A 21,003-nucleotide genomic window follows, 5' to 3' on the forward strand; every position below is an offset into this window, starting at 1 on the left:
AATGCCAGGACTTTGCTTTTTTGGCAACGTAGCCTCCTTGGCTTCGTTTATAATGCTGCGCCACCTTTATAGATAAATAAAGGAAAATGTACTTCACGATTTTTTTTACTATAATACTTTCGTTCGGATCACCAGTTCCGGTATTCAAATGAAAAATCGAACAGTTAACTTCGGCGAAATGTCTCAACGGAAAACCGTAGGATTGGCATCGCTGACCTTGCAATTGTTTAGCCACACTTAGGCGTACGACAATTTACTTGCTGCTATTGGTATTCGTTCAAACAACAAACAAAATCAATGCACAGTAAAATGCTACTATAAAATATAACTTTCCAGGTCATTGCGACAGAATGGTTCTAACTGTTGATTCGATGATTTCGGAACTGATTTTAAATGTAAACGCACGGTAGATGCTGAATGTTGTACCGGAGATTCAATCATCTCAATCGGAAAATTTGCCTGTCATTAAATGTTGGGTATCAGCTCTAGTTACGTGAAAAGTATCTACGTATTTTGTATGTAAAACTAATTATGGATAAAATATACATTGAAACCTCTTCTCGGGAAGTGATGTAGATGCTCACCGCGCCTGCAGATGCTTCAACACGAAACGAGCACATAGCAGCATATTCATGAGTTCCGTTATACGTATCATGCATAATTATTATTATTGTCTCGATGTTGTCCATTTTAATTTGAAGTATTCGCTATTTCCACCAGACAATGAGAAATCTTATGTGCTTTTGTGGTTCACCACATACTTTTCGTTTGACAACATTCGCTTGTCTGGTACAAGTACAGACTGTGACAGGAAAGTCACTCTTTGGTTGTGGAAATTGTGAGCTGCGAATTTATTCTACTAGCTGCACAATGCTGGCTCACAAGATTTTCCAGTGCTGTTGAAGTCTGACAACGAACTAGCCATTAACAGTGGTGGCCTTATGAGTCAAATGATGTGTTATCAAGAACTTTTCGAATCGTTATGAGTGCTCACTTGTCTATTCATGGACAGTGCTCAACAGAGTTTCCTAAATACATTCGCTTTGTTGTTAAAAGGCAGTCTCTTAATGAAATTGCATGAAAATGCAAAATGCCTTTGTTAGCCAAACCATTTCCACTTTAATCTTACCTTTTGTTTTGTGCTTTCATAAGTAGAAGACGAACGTTGCTGAAAACATAAAAACATTACTTTGGAAAGCCGTTTTATAAATTAAATGAGAAGATTTGGGTTAATTGAGACTAAAATTAAGAGTCTGTCACTGTACAATTTGTTTCATGGATGTGAGATTTGTGGTTTTTCAATTTCTGTTAATCTTTATTTTGCATAACACTTATATTAATATTAGATACATCTCCTATACTAATTCACTATTACACGTTCTCAAACATACTTCACTAACACTAAATTTAAAAAAAAAAGAGCAAATATACAATATACTCCAAATGTGTACATGAAAACAGATGTAAAATAATGAACTGCATTTTGCACTGTGATGCATGCTAATTTTCTACTTTTGCCTGTTTACTTTGAAAATCAACAGGATTTCTAGTAACGATTTAGTTCTCTTCATATTTCTTTTCAATAGCTTAACGATTAACGAAGTGTCTGTGATATCGCACAGCATTGACACCAGTTTATTCCAAGAATCATAGAGGCAGCTTGCAGTAGGTAAACAACAAGTAATAACCGACAAAAAATATCCTGAAAGTAGAAATTATATAAACAACATCCGCACATTGCGGACTCATACAAAAGCGTAGAGCAAGGCGAGTCTTCTCTTAGGTGCAGTGGATGTCGTTAGTTTTACAGTGGCATGGTTTGCTGGTATGCTGCGGCATTTATACCGAAAAGCACATTCGTCGTCACTGCTGTTGGCTTATCCCTGCTGATGCTCTTTTGTTGTGCAAAGCTTTTTTTCTTCGCTCTAACGGTTTCCTTCCTTCCGAGAGCTTCGCAGTTCGAGCCAACAACGCGGTGAACGAATGGAATGTATCATTGCAACTATTTCCGCCTAGTACTTTGGAAGCACCGTTTGGTGGCAGATTTACACCGATACGCATATGCTGCAAAGGGATTAAGGAGGATTAAACGCTGGAGATTATTGGAGCAAACAGTAACGAATTATATTGACAAGTCTAGCATTAGTTTGGCTTGAATGGAATACGAAGTAATTCGGCTAAAGTGGTCATTACCGTTTGAAAGTTCATGTTGATGCATGTGTTTGAAGAAATATTGTTTATTTATATCATTTTGATTAATAAATGAAACTTCTATGTTATGGTTCTGTCGACAAAACTCGATTACACCTCTTTCCTCATTCAGACGAGCTTAATTCAAGGATTGAATTTTGAAAACCAAATTGAAATTATTGGGACAATTCTATCTATTGTTTTCATTTTAGAGAATTTAAAAAGCAAAGCACACAAAACATGACCCAAACGGACTTTGGCAGCGATTTGTAAGTGTACAGGGCAGTTGCATGGTAAGTGCTATGCTCCTATTGGCAGGCCAGGGCTGACATTGATGCTGATCGAGATCCTAACAAGGTGGTACTAGATTTCGACTGGCGTGGCTCGTATTATTAAATAATAAACAATACATATACATCGAAAAAATGAAACTATAAATTATTGTTGGTATATTTTCGATTAAATTTATTCAGTCCAAGTACTGAAAAGAAGGAAAATGTTTTAAATACGAAGTTTTGTTTGGAATAATTTGACCACATTTCTGTAATTTTAATCAATTGAGACGCCGTTGCTACTACACAATCTAACACATGGATCAATAAGTCCCGAGACTAAAGCAGAGATGGCGCTCGTAGTAAACCAGTAACCACGTCTTTCTAGAGTACTAACCTTTGCTTGAAACGGGTCAAAATTTTAAGTCGATCCAACCAGAAACAGCTGAGTTATCGAGGTTGGAGTAAAGTCGTTTTGTAGTTTATTTAAGTTTCGTGTTTTGATAAAACATTGTTTTTTAATGAGTAAAAACACCTTGCAAGCGAAACAATGGATTGAAAAATGTTATCCGGACTCTTGTCCATCAAAAGCAACGATTTGTCGGTGGTTCGCCGAGTTTAAACGGGGTCGTACCGACACAAATGACGCGGAACGCTCGGGTAGACCTGTGGAAGCCGTTACACCGGAAAATGTGAGTGAAGTGACAAAAATTATAATGAAAGATCGTAAAGTGAAGCTCCCTGAGATTGCTGAGATGACACAGATATCATATGGAAGTGTATTTACTATCCTTCATGAAAAATTGAGCATGAAAAAGGTTTTTCCAAGTGGGTGCCGCGATTGCTTTCGATGGAACAAAAACACCCTGCCACAAGTCGATGAAAACAATGGCGAAATTGAACGAAAAAAGATTTGGCTCAATTGAGGAGGTCATCGCTGAAACTGAAGCTTATTTTGAAGCCAAAGATAATTTTTTTATAAACATGGTATTGAAAAATTGGAGAAAGGTTGGAACCGTTGTATCACCCTAAATGGTGATTATGTTGATGAATAAAAAAAAGTTTTGCAAAAAAAATGTTGTTTCCATTGTTAGTCTCGGGACTTATTGATCCATGTGTTAAAGATAAACTTTTGAAATTATTGTTGCGTTGTTGTACTGTTGCAAGTCAAATACAATTTACGTTGTCCATATGTGTAGTTTTGATCAAAGGCTTTTAGGCTCTGCAGTTTTAATTGTAGTATGCCTGGAGCAAACAATACATTGTAGTATTTATATCTACTATTAAAGAGTCAAATTTGCGTACTTATCATGACATTGCGAGATGGTCATGCTGTTGACATATTCCATATACTTTGAAGGTTTTTGAAAAAAATCAGTTTACTTGAGTTCAAACGATTACTGACTATAAAACCTAACAAATATGAAAAATAACATTATTCACGTATTATCATCAAGCGTATTATTGAAAACTGCCCCATATATTTGAAAATCACGGGTAAAATTCTATTTTGTTTGCACACATACAAATTTTTTTTGAATGATACTACCTGTTGACAAATAAGATCAATTACGATCATAGAACTAAGAGTTTTCCAGATGTGTAAATAACATACAATCTCAATTCTCAGAAATTCATATTTTGTTTTAGGGTTATTAATTAATTGATATATATATATATATATATATATATATATATATATATATATATATATATATATATATATATATATATATATATATATATATATATATATATATATATATATATATATATATATATATATATATATATATATATATATATATATATATATATATAACATAGCGCACAAAAGCATAGCACATTTAATGTAATTCAGTATAAACTGAATTATATCTGAAATAAATAAAAAAAAAATTACTGAATTTGCTTCGCTTTTTCCCACAATTTGCTTGAGTAACGTTTTCCGTCCACTGGTTCCAGAAGATTGATTACAAACTACAGTTACTGGACATAGTTTAGTTTGAACTTGCTTTTGTTATATTAATTAAATACCATGCATCTTTCAATTTATATGACATTTAAACAGTTCGATTCAAACATAATATACCAAACGTACGTCCCGGGTTGGCGGTTCAATGCATAGGGTGGTCTTACAAACCAGTTGTATGTTCGAGCCCCGACCTGGAAGGATTCGTAGTGTCAGTAGAATCGTAGCACCAGCCATGCAATGGTTCTGTACACTCTGAATCGGCTGCGAAGTCTGTTGAAACAGAAGGTCAAATTCCGCTACAGGAATGTAAAACCAAGGCAAACAAATTATATCATGATATATAAAACGATGCATTAGAATAAAGATTTTCAATGCTAGTATGTTTATGAAAATCCATGATGCTATCGATAACTACCTTTAAATAAAAAAAGTCGATAGCAATAAAGCTTTTGACCATTTGTTATCGAGTTTAGTCGTTTACGAGCTCGATTGTTTTGGTTGTTTCGATAATCTAAATAATACTTCGAAGTGAAGTCGAACGAAGCTCCATGATCGAGTACGAATCGAGAAACATGGTCGATTCGATAAAATTTTAATCGAATCGAGATACATAATGCAACCCCAGGATTCGTGTATCGAGTTCTTGTACTTTTCAGTCCTCCCGGGCAATCGAATATCGAACGGGGTGTAGACTAAACAAACATTTTAACATTTCATATGTGTTGAGTGCACATTTTGGTGTAGCGGTACAGCGATGTCGACGAGAACATATCTGGGCAGTTGTCATGTATGAGGATGTTTGTAATGATCTCTATATCTCAATACAGCTGTATGAAACTATTTTTAAAGTCGACTGAGGCAGATATTTCAAGCACACAGTTAGAAAGAAACCAGTAAAATTCCATTGAATCGGTTGTAACAAAAGGCATCCATCAGAAATAATAGAATTTCAAGCGCTATTACAAGTAATTAGAAAATTAATAAAAACTACATGGAATTAGAAAATTACTGAAATTAAAAACCAAAATGATTGGTAAAGATGGGATTTGAACCAAGAATCATTTGATCACAAAGAGCATCCGTGTATCCATTGAGTCACAGAAGCATTTATCGGCTGGTTAGGTAAATGTTACACATATAGTCGTACTAGTAAGTCGTGTGAAAGTGAAAATTACTTGCTAAACATGCCAATCTCAATCAGTCATGACGGAAAATACAGTTGATAGGCAGAAAAATGTTTTGTCTGTTTAAAGGTTTACGTTGCATAGAAAATTTATAGGAAACAAACATAATATTAATGTATGAATAAATTTTAGGAAATTTGTGTTACATTCAATGGAAAATCATGTCTAATACAGATGTTCGTCTTCACTGTTGAAATTGAAATTCCGTTACATTTAATTTTTTACTGTGTAAGGTAAAAATTGCTCTATCAAATTGTGCTTTAATGCAAGTTGTTGGTGTACAATCTTGGTTCCATTTTTGTTATGCTCTCATGTAGTAAGGTTATGCCATTACTGTGGAATCCGAAGCCTGGATGTCTTATACTCACATTTCGAGAAAACTTTGTGATTTTACATCTAATAAGATGTACATAAATAGAGCGTTACAGTTGATGTAAATGTGGAAATTTCCACGACATGAAATTCATTCAAATAAAAAAATACTTATAGTGACAGCGGCGACTTGAACCGAGAATCATTGTATCACAAAGTACGTGCTAGCCGAATGCAGATTACAGTAGTAACAAAAAAAATTCTTTATTCCGATTATAGAGCTTTTAATTTCATCGTATGAGGGATTAGATCACCTGTGACTGTGTGTGTCTTTGCAATGCATGTGTATGTATGCATGTAACATTTTTGTGCACTCACTTTTCTCGGAGATGAATACACCGATTTCACAAACAATGCGAGTGAAAAGTCTTCAGGCTACATTTTCGGCTGCTCGGCCATCCATGGAAGTTGTCCATCAATGTCAACTTCCCTTCCTGAGCAGCCTAGATAGCCGTGTAGTGTTGGTAGCGGTTTCCCAACTGACTAAGAATAATGCTACGGTCCACCAAACAGGTAAGCTGTGTGGTATCCCGCGGAGTTATTTTCTACCAAGAATTGATCCACTGGTTTCCTGTTCCATGTCGTAAAATGCCACAAAAATAGGAACTCCTAAGTCAAGGTGTATTTCCGTGCCGAGGACTGAATAACTGCAGGAGGTTACAGAATTTACTTCTGCTTCCACTAAATGCGATCCCCAGCAGATTGTTCAGCATCCCTTAGGGGTGCAGAATTTACTTCTGCTTTTTTGTGTTTTTGTGTCTTCAATTTTCCCCATCCTCCTAGTCCAAACCTTACCATTTCCCTTCAATCCTTCCCTCTTATATATCGGGAAAATGAAGGCAAAACAACTTAATGGCAAAGCACAAATCTCCAAATATCAAGGGGAACGTGCCATTTGATGTAATTTGTTGTGATTCCAGACGGAGCTGGGTATTGAACACAGGTAGGTTGCGTGAAAGGCGATGGTATTACCTATCACGTTATGCCCGTCCCTCCTAAAAATTAATAAAATTCATTCTGATCCAACAGTAAATCAATATATTTGGAATTGGCATTTATTTAACAAATTAGGTTTTAATGAATTTCATCATTTTTTTCTCATTCTTAGAATTATTTCAAAAAGTGACCTATGAGCACGTTCAAATAAGTTAATGCTTATACACTTGATTTGAGAAGTGTTACCGAATAAGTGACGCAAGTGCTGAAGCATGCTTTTGTCAACTACTCGAATCAATCTGAATAAATTTGTATAAACAAGAGTCCAAATTAGTGCCAAGCTTAATGAGAAAGGCGAACAATGATTCAATGAGACTGTGTCTATGGCGAGAGAAAGGCATTCAAAAAGGGTTTGTTTACAATTTTAAGTATTGCTTTTTTGGCTTGAACGCAAAGTTGAAGAATTTTTTTTTGCATAAATATCTGTTTATTAATCTTATTTTTGTGTATTACATCAACGTTTTACAGTACAAGTGTTTTGATCGTTTGGCCTTTCATCTTTGTTGTTCATACGATTCGTTATTAATAATAGGTGTTTTAGTTACTCTTGTTTTACATACTAATGTTTAATCATAATATTTATTTTAATTATTAATAAAGTATCTACTTACTTATAACTCTCCCTAACCTAATACGTACAAATTTTGAATTATTTGTATTACAGAGATTGAGCACCTCTCTTCAAATTTCGTGCAGTATTGTTCGAAGGGAGGCCATCTCATGTACTTCACTAGTCCTTGTCCAAGGGGGTAGATTTAGAATCATCTTTAAGATCTTACTTTGAATGCGCTGAAGCCTAAGTTTGTGTGTTCGTGCACAGCCCTGAATCGCACCAAAGTGCTAGAGCATTAGCTAATAAATTCTCTGAGGTGGATGCAGATACTTTCACAAAGGTGTACACGCCGGTGAGCACTCTGCTGTATGGTTTTCGTAGATGAAGCGTGGACACGCAAAATCAGCAAAATAAAACAATTTATCGTAAAATTTTCGGTTTTCCTTGCAAATTTTTCATAGCAAGGCCAGATCTACTCTCTATTAATTGAAGTTCACAGAAGTGTTCGCTCACAATCACGCGCCAGTGGTCACTTGGGTGTATTTAGACGAGAGCGCGTGTGAGCGATTCATGCGAAGAGAATATGTTTCACTTGCGCCAGCGGCTTTAACCACAAGCACACACTCAAATGCTGTCTATTCGACACTGAGAAGAAGTGCGCTTTCCTCTTTGTGCGGTGCTTCGTTTTTTTCATCTTTGGTGTGGTCAAAAATCTGACTCTAGCGTGTATAACTCTGGTGAAATGCCATCTCTGTTTCTTGCGACCTTATTTAACAAGGATGAAAGTCGAAATAGTATAGACTGCGACGAGAATCCACACAGAAAGAAATAACGAAATTTACACGACATGTCAATCAATAGTAACATAGAATAGAAATGTGATGAATTGAAAGTTTGATTGAAAACCATCACCGATGCAAAACTAAATTGGAATGCATTGAATTTTCAATAAATAGAAGTGTATCTTTCAATGAACGCTTAGTTTGGCTAGTAAATTGTATTGAAACATGCAAAATTTGAAAGTAAATTTATGTTTATTTGCCTGCACCAAATATGTGCATGAAAATATACGTAAATTCACTAAATATTTTTTTCTGTGCATTTGGTATTTTAGAATTTTGGTAAGGGAGTGTCGCGTTAGGGCCTCTATTGACGGTGATTATGTGATATCTTGTGAGTATTACGTCTGTTTATAAAAAAAAAAGGAATGCAGAGGATTTAAAGCATGAAATAATGGCAAATCTCTCGGCAGCCAGCTGTCCTGAGTTTTACGATTTTTGAAAGGAAATCGTTCCATGTATCGTATTTTCGTAAGAAGCATATTAATACAAAACACAATACAATTTCAAAGCATGCTCGGTAGCCGACTACCCAGAGCAATAAACACATGACGTTGTCTCAGGAAAACATTTTGCTAGCTCAATAGGTTCCCATCAATAACGGAGACAATTTCTTGTTCTGATGATGTATTAACTGTTAGCAATGAATTTATATCCTCTTCAAATTGCCAGTCCAAGTGAGGTGAGTTGTAGTCACCCGTCAAACCAATCATATTCCTTTCGACAGCTTGCTCAAAGATTATCTTTATATAGGACGAATGTGCTCCATACAAGACCACGCCTGAGTTGGGAGAGAAAAGCTATCATTGTCCCTATCTATAGTGCAGATAAAAAGGGGCAATGATGGCTTTTCCGTTTGAGGATTGAGCATCGGTGTAGCTGCTTGAACCAAATTAAACCATTTCATCCGATCTTCTGGTTACATGGGTTAGTTACTGAGTTTTCAATGTATAACCATTTCATTCATAATACAGTTGGTGTAGAGTGCAAAATGTGAATCATAACGTCCTCTTTTATTAAGGTTATCTTCTAAATTCGTTCTTGAAAAACTTGTCCCCAGAAAGTATGTGTCACACGGAATACAAAGGTTTTTACCAGACCAATAAATTTTGTTACTTTAGTGTCACTGGCATTGTCAGTTTTACTCAACAATACGCCAGTAAGGTACCACTAGCAAAACCTTAAATAACGTGAATACTTTTCAACAGCCCAGTACCACCTGTGTTTCGAGCATTTTCGGACGATCAGGAGAGATACTAAAAATACAAGTAATTTATGCACTCTGATGTGCTATAATTGAATGTACCGAATGAAATGAAAAGGTTGCTACCGTTTCTGGTGCTGTACATAGACTTGTAGCACGGTTTTTGGAAGGCATGAAAAGTTTTCTTTTCGGAAGGTCGTGAAATTGATAATTGATTGTCGGCTGTATTCGGCACATGCGATCTAACCACGCATTACCACCGCAAACCATGCGTGTGTTTGTGCGGTTTAAAAGCAAAATCAGGTGCTTTGGTAGCTATCTCTCCCTTAGAAAGGTAAAATGTGTCCCAGTGTGAGGATAAAAAAAGAAAAAAATATGCTCTGCAGAAGAAGTGTAACGTAAGGAAAAGCCCATTTGAATAATTCCTTTTCATTTGCGAATTCTGACAAACCACAGCGAACATTGAAATGAGCTAATAGAAGTCATTTTAGGAATAAATTGTTTCAATGAACTAATTAAAATGGTAATTACATGCAAGCAGGTCAGAAAGGTCTGTCCTATGGTGTGCTTTTCTCTCACTGCAAGCTTTTCGCAGTCATTTTACAAATAAGTAAAAATGAGAAACATAAATGCGAGCAGCTCGCCAAATGGAGTTGTTTGTGCTTCAACAAATTCTTCCACAGGAGCAATGAATCTCGCCCATTAAATTGTGTATGGGTAGTGTAATATTGTTCAACAACACAATTGGAATAATTATTGGTGACAGAGTGAAAATTATTGCCGGAACTGCGGAGTAATGCTAGAATGAACTTGTACTATTCAAGTGTCCAATTTACATTTAATGGAGTTCAATGGTCCTAACTTGTCGACGTCGCTGAAAAATATAATTAATTAAATAATAATATATTATTGAATTTCCTGAATAAATAGGGTTAATTTGTGGACTTTCGCCGATCACAAGCGCTAAGCGCAAGAACTTAACTCGATTAACACTTTATGGTGAAAGGGTATGGCGTGGAATATAATGTATAAGAAATTTCATAACATGGGGAAGAGTGGCCACGGACCGAGCTACATGAAGATGTTTGTAAGTCACAGCAAAGAACAGCACAGATCTAAACTTATAGGTAAGGTAAGGCTAAGTAAGCGTGGTATGAATAATATGACGTTCTATGCTTTGTTTGTTTCATCTTATGTTAGATAGTAGTGGGTATTCATTTTTGTATCAACATATATTGTAATAATTAACATGTTACCCATGAGTTCAATTTATGCATCATGCTGTATTATGTATTATTGTGTCAAGACCGTTTGAAAATATTCAAAACTAATATATTTCATATCTTAGAGCGTGGCATATCATACAAAGATCAATAATAAAATACATATCAAGCTCCCGAATCTTCTTAACCAACACTGATATATTCAACCAGTAACTTTATCACAGTTCAGTTTGGACCATTATCCTGTGGTCTGTGAGTTGGGCGAAAAGGCCGAAAGGAGTATTCAAAAGCGGAAATATTTCCACCATGTTAATTGGGCGGCCTTTCAAAGAATTGTTTTTTTCCATTAATTTCTCCGGAACACATCGAGACCAAGCGTTAAGCTGAGAAAGCATGTTTCTGTGAAATTTCAGTCAAGACCGATTCCTTCTTTATAGATCAAACCACCAAAAACTACATCCGCTCCCGTGACATTTTCCAGAGAACAGGTGCCCTGGCCAATAAACAGTCAGTGGCTGATCTGCACGATATTATTAAAAATCGAAACGATTGTCTCGAAAACGACAACTTTGGGAAGATGGTAACCAACTTGAAGAAATATTCTAGGCCTTTCTGAAAAAGTGCTAGGGGCTGTCCATAAAAAATGTCACGCTTTTTTTGACGATTTTTGACTCCCCATCCCCCCTTTGTCACAAATTGTCACAGAAGCACCCCCCCCCCCCCCCTATGTCACATGTCGCGAATTCAAAATAAATAAAATTCATCTCAATACATTCTCAATATATGTATGACGAACCATACAAATATGAGGGAACAATCGATTTATTACATGCTGTCATTAGATTTAAAAATATCCCTAAAACTACAAAATCAGCGGAATAATTTTATTATTATCAATTATATAAATTAACAAAAGTATTTGGTTGGAATTGATGAAACATTTAAATCATCTGTTTTATTCCTACTAGGGGTACATAGATATATTATTGTTTAAGGTAAAGAATAATATTTCCTTAGTGTAGCATACAGGGCTGAGAAAATAAAGACCAAAACCTCATCAAAACGAGATCACAGCCGGAGAATCTTTACATGATCAGTTGATCAGTGAATTATAAATCACATCAATCAATATCGGTACTAATCTTCCGTCACACAATGGGTAGTGATTTTGAGCTAAAATGATTCTTGATTTATGTAAGTTCAATCATTGGATGATTCGATAAGCTTTGATGCTGGTGGAGGAAATTCAGATATGATCAAGATAAGACATGACATGATCTACGTCTGAAATCGTTGATCTCCCGCTCTTTTTCAAATAGAGTATAATTGAATAAACTCCTTCAGAATCAGATAAGAGAAATTCTTATGATATACTGTTATCAATGTTAGAAAATCAAATTACTGAAAAAATTGTCAGTGCATAACTTAAGTTAAACCGTTTGAAGGCATCTTTTTCTTTTTTACTCATATTAGGCAAAATTTAATAATTTCGCTAATTTACTCGCTTCTCCGTGCACTTTTGCTGATCACAACAGAAATGATTTCCTGCATCATTCATTTCCGAATTTACAAGAAGAAGCTTTTACATCAACAAATACACGTTTTCCTATAGAATGTAAACTTTTGTGAAGATTTTTTTCAGGAAATAGGGCAAAGCAGTAATATAATTAGGTATTTCAAAAATGCGCTCATTGAAAATATTGGACGTCACATTCCAAAAACCTCCCCCCCCTTCCCCCTGTCTCAAAAGTCACGTTTTATGAAACACCCCCCTTGCGGCGTAACGTCTTTTATGCAGCCCCCTAGAGTTATGTTGGGAAGTCCTTCTCTTTCCGACGGTTCGTGAAACCAAAAATAAGCTCCAGAGGTGTTTGGAAATATTCATCAACTACACGCAGCAGTGGAAAATCCAGTTAAATTTTCCGAAGACGCAAGACTGGATCCTCCAGCAGACTGCAAGGTGGCCTTCGGCGACACACCGATCGACTGGTCCATCGAAAAAATGCTATCCAGATGTTCTTTGCTAGTTAAATACCTCTATCCTCTCACCAATCGATGCTCCAAGTTGGGTGAACGGAATAAGTTGTCATCGCAAAGCATTTGCTTTTCGTTTGTCGTTCCAGTGTTGGATTACGTAGTCCCGGTTTGTCAAACTTGGGCTGCTTCCCATCGGAAAAATACAGCCAAAATATAGCTAATATAGGCACTTTTGATGTGAGAAAACTCAAAATATGTAACAAATACAGTGAAAAATATGAAATTCCGAAATATCTGCACAATAAGTTATTTTAAGTTAGGCTAACTGATCGGCTGAAAAGTTCGTATCGTTTCTATGAGAGGGCGCCACTAGAATTAAATCCATACCATTTTCAGTTAATACCAACCTTCAAAAGATACGTGTATAAATTTGACAGCTGTCTGATTATTAGTTTGTGAGATATTGCATTTCGAGTGAAGCTACTTTTGTTATTGTGAAAAAAATGGAAAAAAAGGAATTTCGTGTGTTGATGAAACACTACTTTTTGATAAAAAAAAAAGTGCCGCCGATACCAAAAAATGGCTTGATGAGTGTTATCCAGACTCTGCACCGGGCGAAGCAACAATTCGTAAGTGGTTTGCAAAATTTCGTACTGGTCATATGAGCACCGAAGACGATGAACGCAGTGGACGTCCAAAAGAGGCTGTTACCGATGAAAACGTGAAAAAAATCTACAAAATGATTTTCAATGACCGTAAAGTGAAGTTGATCGAGATAGCTGACACCCTAAAGATATCAAAGGAACGTGTTGGACATATTATTCACGAATATTTGGATATGATAAAGCTTTGTGCAAAATGGGTGCCGCGTGAGCTCACAATCGATCAAAAACAACAACGAATTGATGATTGAAAACCATGCTAAAATTGAACGAATTGGGCTTCGAATTGCTCTTTCATCCACAGTATTCTCCAGATTTGGCTCCCAGTGACTTTTTCCTGTTCTCAGACCTCAAGAGAATGCTCGCTGGCAAAAAAATTAGTAGTAATGAAGAAGTAATCGCTGAAACTGAGGCCTATTTTGAGGCAAAGGACAAATCGTACTACAAAAATGGTATCGAAAAGTTGGAAGATCGCTATAATCGCCTCTGATGGCAATTATGTTGAATAATAAAAACGAATTTTGGCAAAAATATGTGTGTTTCTATTAAACGATACGAATTTTTCAGCCGAACTGTTATATGTAAATAGCAGGTTTAAGAACAGACAACAAATTCAGTTCGTACCGACTAAAAATTACAATTATTATATTTCTCTTCACAAACATAAGAGCTGTAAGAAATTACAAAATCACTTGAAAAGCAAATTCATGTTTTTACAAACAAAGTAAAAGGAAATAAGGTTTGATAAACTGAAAAACTGAACTGTTTCCGAATAATATTATTAGCACGTCCACTCAATGCTCACATATAGATTCAAAAAATTTTTCTTTCTTTCAAATAACATTTTGAGCAATATTTTTCTGTTATGCTTCTTTGTGTCCAAACTCCAAACTCCGGAAAAAAACTTACCTTTTTTGTAGAAGAAGACGACTTGAAATTTTCAGATGATACCATTTCCTAAGCTTTACATATTTACCTCATTGATCATTCATCAAAACCTCCAAACGAAGTCGTATACCTGAGATCGATGCTAATTGAATATTTGTACCGAAAATTCGGATTCACGAGCACCGTACATTTGTTTGTGTTTATTCATCCGTATTGAACAATAAATTTTATTTCTGAGCATACCATCATACGGATTTCCCCGACACTGATGCTCTGGGTGGCACCATGGATGAAATGGAGATAAATTTTAAACTAATAAAGTAAAATTTATTCGACGCTCATGGAAAAATCAGAACACGGAAAAAGAGCAGAAACAAAACTTTAGTGCTACAACGGAAGCCGGTGGCGTGTCGTGGAATGGAATTTTATCATTTTTCCATTTACGAGCTTTCTACACGGTTCTCATCAACATACAGAGATTTTCCAAATCGTTGGAACGCAAAAAAATTCGACTCAGATTGGATGCGACTGATGAAATTTGATTTATGACTTAATCATGCCGATGGATCTCGAATGTGCTACTGGGAGCTATCAGATTTCATGCGGGCATCGTTGTTGAGGAGAGATTTCAAGTGGATTGTTGTTTTGAGAAGTCATGAAAACGAATGACACTTTGATAATTTTAAAGTGCTTCACCAAAACTAGTTCAATTGAGAAATTTCGAATAGAAGATATTTAATAAATCGATATTTTTACAAACGGGTTAAAAAGTTTGTCGTTTTACATACAGATTTGATTTTGAGTTTTATGATGCACTTGATACGTACTCTTTCGATATTTAATAAAATGATAATTGTTTTGAAATAGAATTGAATAAAAATTTCAGTGAACGATAAAAAATAATGTGTGATATTGTTACGCTCATAGTCAATATCCGAATTAGTCTACAATTTAGTTACGAACGAACCAAAAATTTCGGGCAACCGGTGAAACTTTCAGTCTTTCATGATTACTGTTGACATTATACATTTTGAATGGAATTTATTTATTTATTTTATCGCTTTCGAGAAGGTGATCGAGATCCCAGCAATGTTTTACTAAATTTCGAATGACGCGGTTCAAAATGTTAAATAAAAATAATCGAGCACATAAATCAAGTATTGCGGTTGAAAGATTCCACAAAAGTGGAATCAATTAAGACGTAGATCAATTTTCAATCCATTTGAAAAAGTAATTTTTTTAAGTGCCTGCTTGTTCTTAATGTATACATGAACTTTTAAAATTATGATGGAAAATTATCTGTGTTTTTCATGTATGGTTTCAAGTATAACAAAATTTAAGTCGTTCGTATGACGTTATCAAAATCTTCAACATTCATTGGAATATTTACACTATGGAACCATGTAGATACTATTCAAGAATCCAATCAACACGTTTACCGCGTGATGGTGATGCTATTGACATATCCGATATCACATGAACAATACTAAACACTTCTAAAAATATTTGAGGCCGAATTAAACGAGAACTAGGACTGGCTTCACGAGTAAGCAATGTTAATGTGAAGATAGCAAGGAATGTAATCGGAAAGTGGGCGTGCCCTAATGAACATTGGTTGCATGTGAAGGTTTCGTTGATTAGGGTTCTTTATTGATATTCAAATCTGTTTCAGAATTACTGGATATACCCGAATGATCAAGTAGTGGAAAGGTCCTTAATATAAAAAGAAGATGGGATTGTTTAGGGTTGGTGAAACGAAAAGACATTGTTCATAGAAGTAGATGTTTTCTTGTCATGGAAGTTGGTTTCTCGCTGGGCTTTCCGTAGTAAATAGTTTATGACATGTTGCCTGCAGATTGTCGTAGCTGACCAGCGATTTGCATGGTTGCCTTGTATCTTGGCTGATTATTACATAAGAAGCTGTCGTTCCGGTCGTAAGCGGATTATTGTGTCGACTATCAGGAATCATGAATCAGAACTAATTGACTCAAGTGGCACGTTTGCCTAATTATTTGGAGATGTCTAGTCAAAGGTCTGACCAGAACGTTGCAATGATGCTTGGAAAAATGAAGTAAAAATTGACATTTTCAGATTCAAATCTGGTAAAAATGCTTTTGTCTGAGCGCAAGTTTGCAAGCTGCGCCAGTTGCTGACATGTTTGGATGCAGCCCAAGAACGAATCTTGTGCTTTATCCAACTAGTTGAAAATGGTAAAGCTGGTTCAAGATCTGCCAGATTATTCGTTGCACCATCTCTAGCTAATATTAAAGTTTTCGGTGATATTTTTGATAATAACTTTCGAGAAATGTTATGACCAGCAGAATTTTCGTAGATTCATTCCAAGAACGCAGTTTTAATATTAAATTCCGAATGGTTTTTCAAAGACTTTACTCTGAAAGTGGGATTCTACACTTAAAAGCGATTCTAGAGCTCGGCATAATGAAATGCCTAATTAGATCGGCAACACGACATTTGACTGATTGTTGATTGATTGTAATCCACATGCTCCTTTTCGAAATCCTTAAAGTAATATACCGGCTATGCAGAGTAATTAACACATAATAATTATGGTAGGACATTTATTAACAAACTAACCCCTCCAGTGATGTATGCCGGAGTGCTGACGATTCCTCGGTTTCGAGTAGCAACATGCATTGAACGAACAATCCTTCCTTTCCCAAGTAGATCTACATTCAAAAGTGCCCAACGTCGGTATTGATCAGCATGCAGGGATCAATACGAATTGTACATTAGGGAAAGTGTTATACCTGAGCATGATAATTCCAAAAATTATTCTGCAGCCTCAAACATAGCTTCACCGATTGAAATTTCGTTCATTCATTAAATCAATTATATAATTTCTTATTAATTCACATTTCTCATTTTTGACTACTGAACAGACGAAACCTTCTTTGATTGAACAGCCGGATGAATTCTAAATCATTAAAAAAATAACAATCAATATGCTAGCGGATTCATAAAACGGATTTGGGTCGGAAGCATTGGATCATAAAAATGTGCAACTAACATTTCTGTCTTGAATCTTGAATGACGTGAAGAATGACCCAGATATGTCAATATTTTACCACATACGAGGTTTGCCACCCATACTGTAAGTAGGGTAATCGTACACTAATTCATCTCAACTCCTCAATTAACTCCACTTTTGTTAGAAAGAGATCAATGAGAGCTGAAGTCAAAAGTTAGACACCATGCATGTATGTCGATTCATCAATAAAATTTAGTAGCATTTGTTCACTAATGGGATGAAGATAAGTTCAACTGCTCTACCATTGCAATGTCGTCTTTGTTTGAATGGTAGAGGTCGGAAATCGTTACTCAGCATATTTTAACCGAGCCCGCAAACGACATTGCATAATGAAGTCGCTAGTCCTGCAAGCTTCCTCGAGATTAAAGAGCATTGCAAATGGATCGAAGAATATGGCGAAAGAAAATAAGGAGTAAATCGGATCAATTTTCAATCGACAATCCGTACCAAAGTTATTATCGGATTCATTATGTGTAGTGTTTTGCGATAAAACATGATTTATTGAATCGATGATTTACCTCGCGTAATGGAAATGGTGGATTGAAAAAACATTGCTTTGTATTTGTAACTGTGAAATTGTTTCTTCGCGCAGTGCATATGGATTCTATCACTGCTTCTGCTACACAGTTTCCGGAAGATAAATAGAAGATCGTATAAATTCCGAGTTCGAATGAAAAGTCGACTAGAAATCTATCACAAAATTGTATCCAAAAGGCATTCAATCATTCAATTTTGCCTTTCTCGTATAGAAAGGCTATACAATCACCGTGAAAAGCGACTTTTGAACCGAGGCCCGGAGATTAGATTTCACTGAAAGGTCTTAAGATGCCATAAGAATAATACAATTTTCAATCGGATCAAACCCCTGGTTCCGGTGGTAGGTTGCTTAGTGTAAAAATGTCAATTTGAATTTCTCTAGTTTGCAGATCATGAGAGTCTGTAATCGAATAAACCATCGGAACTATCGATAATAATTTGCTGAATTTTATCCAAGTCCGATTACCGGTACTTTCTTCCAAAATTCAAATCATTATAGAGAATCGTAATCGCAAAATTTGTAGGTCTTATGTATGGTTGAATGAATCAAATATCACTATGCCGATATCCAGCTTTCGGTTCCGGAGGTACCGACAATAGAAATCAAATGTGATAAAATGGAGCTCACTTCACTTTCTCACCTATTATTGAATAGGTTTCCACTAACCCTAATTCACTACCCTTCTGCAATATATAGGATAAAATGGATAATATGAGAAAGGCAGCATTACATCACTAGGTTAACAAGGTTATAACAGGTTTCATAGTAAGATATAGAACTACACACAGAGAAAAAAGTGTCAAAATAAGCGAATGTGAGTTTCACATTCAACGACTTTTTTTTATTGAAATAGTGATAGGTTTGATACAGCAATTATTGCTGTTTGAAAATACAAAACAAGATAATTATTTGCCTCAGTGGATTAATTTGTTTCATTCAATATGTTGATGAAAATAACAAATATTTTCATTTAGGGGTTAGCCAAATTTTGTGCTAGGGCACATAACCGTTTTCATTATTTTTACGTTTCGTCTTTGACTCATCAGTGCAGAGCAGTTCAAATTGAACTGCTTAGTGCTAAACTCGGCAGTTCAATTTGAACCGCTAAGCAGACGTAAAGTTTCTGCTACTTACAGAACACTTTTTGTTTTGCAACGAAGTGCAATATCTTTTCTGACGTGCCGAACGAAAACGTGTTTTCGACTTTTCTGGCCGATGCAGGTATGGTCATTTAGGGGTTAGCCAAATTTTGTGCTAGGGCACATAACCGTTTTCATTATTTTTACGTTTCGTCTTTGACTCATCAGTGCAGAGCAGTTCAAATTGAACTGCTTAGTGCTAAACTCGGCAGTTCAATTTGAACCGCTAAGCAGACGTAAAGTTTCTGCTACTTACAGAACACTTTTTGTTTTGCAACGAAGTGCAATATCTTTTCTGACGTGCCGAACGAAAACGTGTTTTCGACTTTTCTGGCCGATGCAGGTATGGTCATTTAGGGGTTAGCCAAATTTTGTGCTAGGGCACATAACCGTTTTCATTATTTTTACGTTTCGTCTTTGACTCATCAGTGCAGAGCAGTTCAAATTGAACTGCTTAGTGCTAAACTCGGCAGTTCAATTTGAACCGCTAAGCAGACGTAAAGTTTCTGCTACTTACAGAACACTTTTTGTTTTGCAACGAAGTGCAATATCTTTTCTGACGTGCCGAACGAAAACGTGTTTTCGACTTTTCTGGCCGATGCAGGTATGGTCATTTAGGGGTTAGCCAAATTTTGTGCTAGGGCACATAACCGTTTTCATTATTTTTACGTTTCGTCTTTGACTCATCAGTGCAGAGCAGTTCAAATTGAACTGCTTAGTGCTAAACTCGGCAGTTCAATTTGAACCGCTAAGCAGACGTAAAGTTTCTGCTACTTACAGAACACTTTTTGTTTTGCAACGAAGTGCAATATCTTTTCTGACGTGCCGAACGAAAACGTGTTTTCGACTTTTCTGGCCGATGCAGGTATGGTCATTTAGGGGTTAGCCAAATTTTGTGCTAGGGCACATAACCGTTTTCATTATTTTTACGTTTCGTCTTTGACTCATCAGTGCAGAGCAGTTCAAATTGAACTGCTTAGTGCTAAACTCGGCAGTTCAATTTGAACCGCTAAGCAGACGTAAAGTTTCTGCTACTTACAGAACACTTTTTGTTTTGCAACGAAGTGCAATATCTTTTCTGACGTGCCGAACGAAAACGTGTTTTCGACTTTTCTGGCCGATGCAGGGAAAGATATTGCACTTCGTTGCAAAACAAAAAGTGTTCTGTAAGTAGCAGAAACTTTACGTCTGCTTAGCGGTTCAAATTGAACTGCCGAGTTTAGCACTAAGCAGTTCAATTTGAACTGCTCTGCACTGATGAGTCAAAGACGAAACGTAAAAATAATGAAAACGGTTATGTGCCCTAGCACAAAATTTGGCTAACCCCTAAATGACCATACCTGCATCGGCCAGAAAAGTCGAAAACACGTTTTCGTTCGGCACGTCAAAAAAGATATTGCACTTCGTTGCAAAACAAAAAGTGTTCTGTAAGTAGCAGAAACTTTACGTCTGCTTAGCGGTTCAAATTGAACTGCCGAGTTTAGCACTAAGCAGTTCAATTTGAACTGCTATGCACTGATGAGTCAAAGACGAAACGTAAAAATAATGAAAACGGTTATGTGCCCTAGCACAAAATTTGGCTAACCCCTAAATGACCATACCTGCATCGGCCAGAAAAGTCGAAAACACGTTTTCGTTCGGCACGTCAGAAAAGATATTGCACTTCGTTGCAAAACAAAAAGTGTTCTGTAAGTAGCAGAAACTTTACGTCTGCTTAGCGGTTCAAATTGAACTGCCGAGTTTAGCACTAAGCAGTTCAATTTGAACTGCTCTGCACTGATGAGTCAAAGACGAAACGTAAAAATAATGAAAACGGTTATGTGCCCTAGCACAAAATTTGGCTAACCCCTAAATGACCATACCTGCATCGGCCAGAAAAGTCGAAAACACGTTTTCGTTCGGCACGTCAGAAAAGATATTGCACTTCGTTGCAAAACAAAAA

The sequence above is a fragment of the Malaya genurostris genome, chromosome 1 (assembly GCF_030247185.1).
Source record: "Malaya genurostris strain Urasoe2022 chromosome 1, Malgen_1.1, whole genome shotgun sequence".
NCBI lineage: Eukaryota > Metazoa > Arthropoda > Insecta > Diptera > Culicidae > Malaya > Malaya genurostris.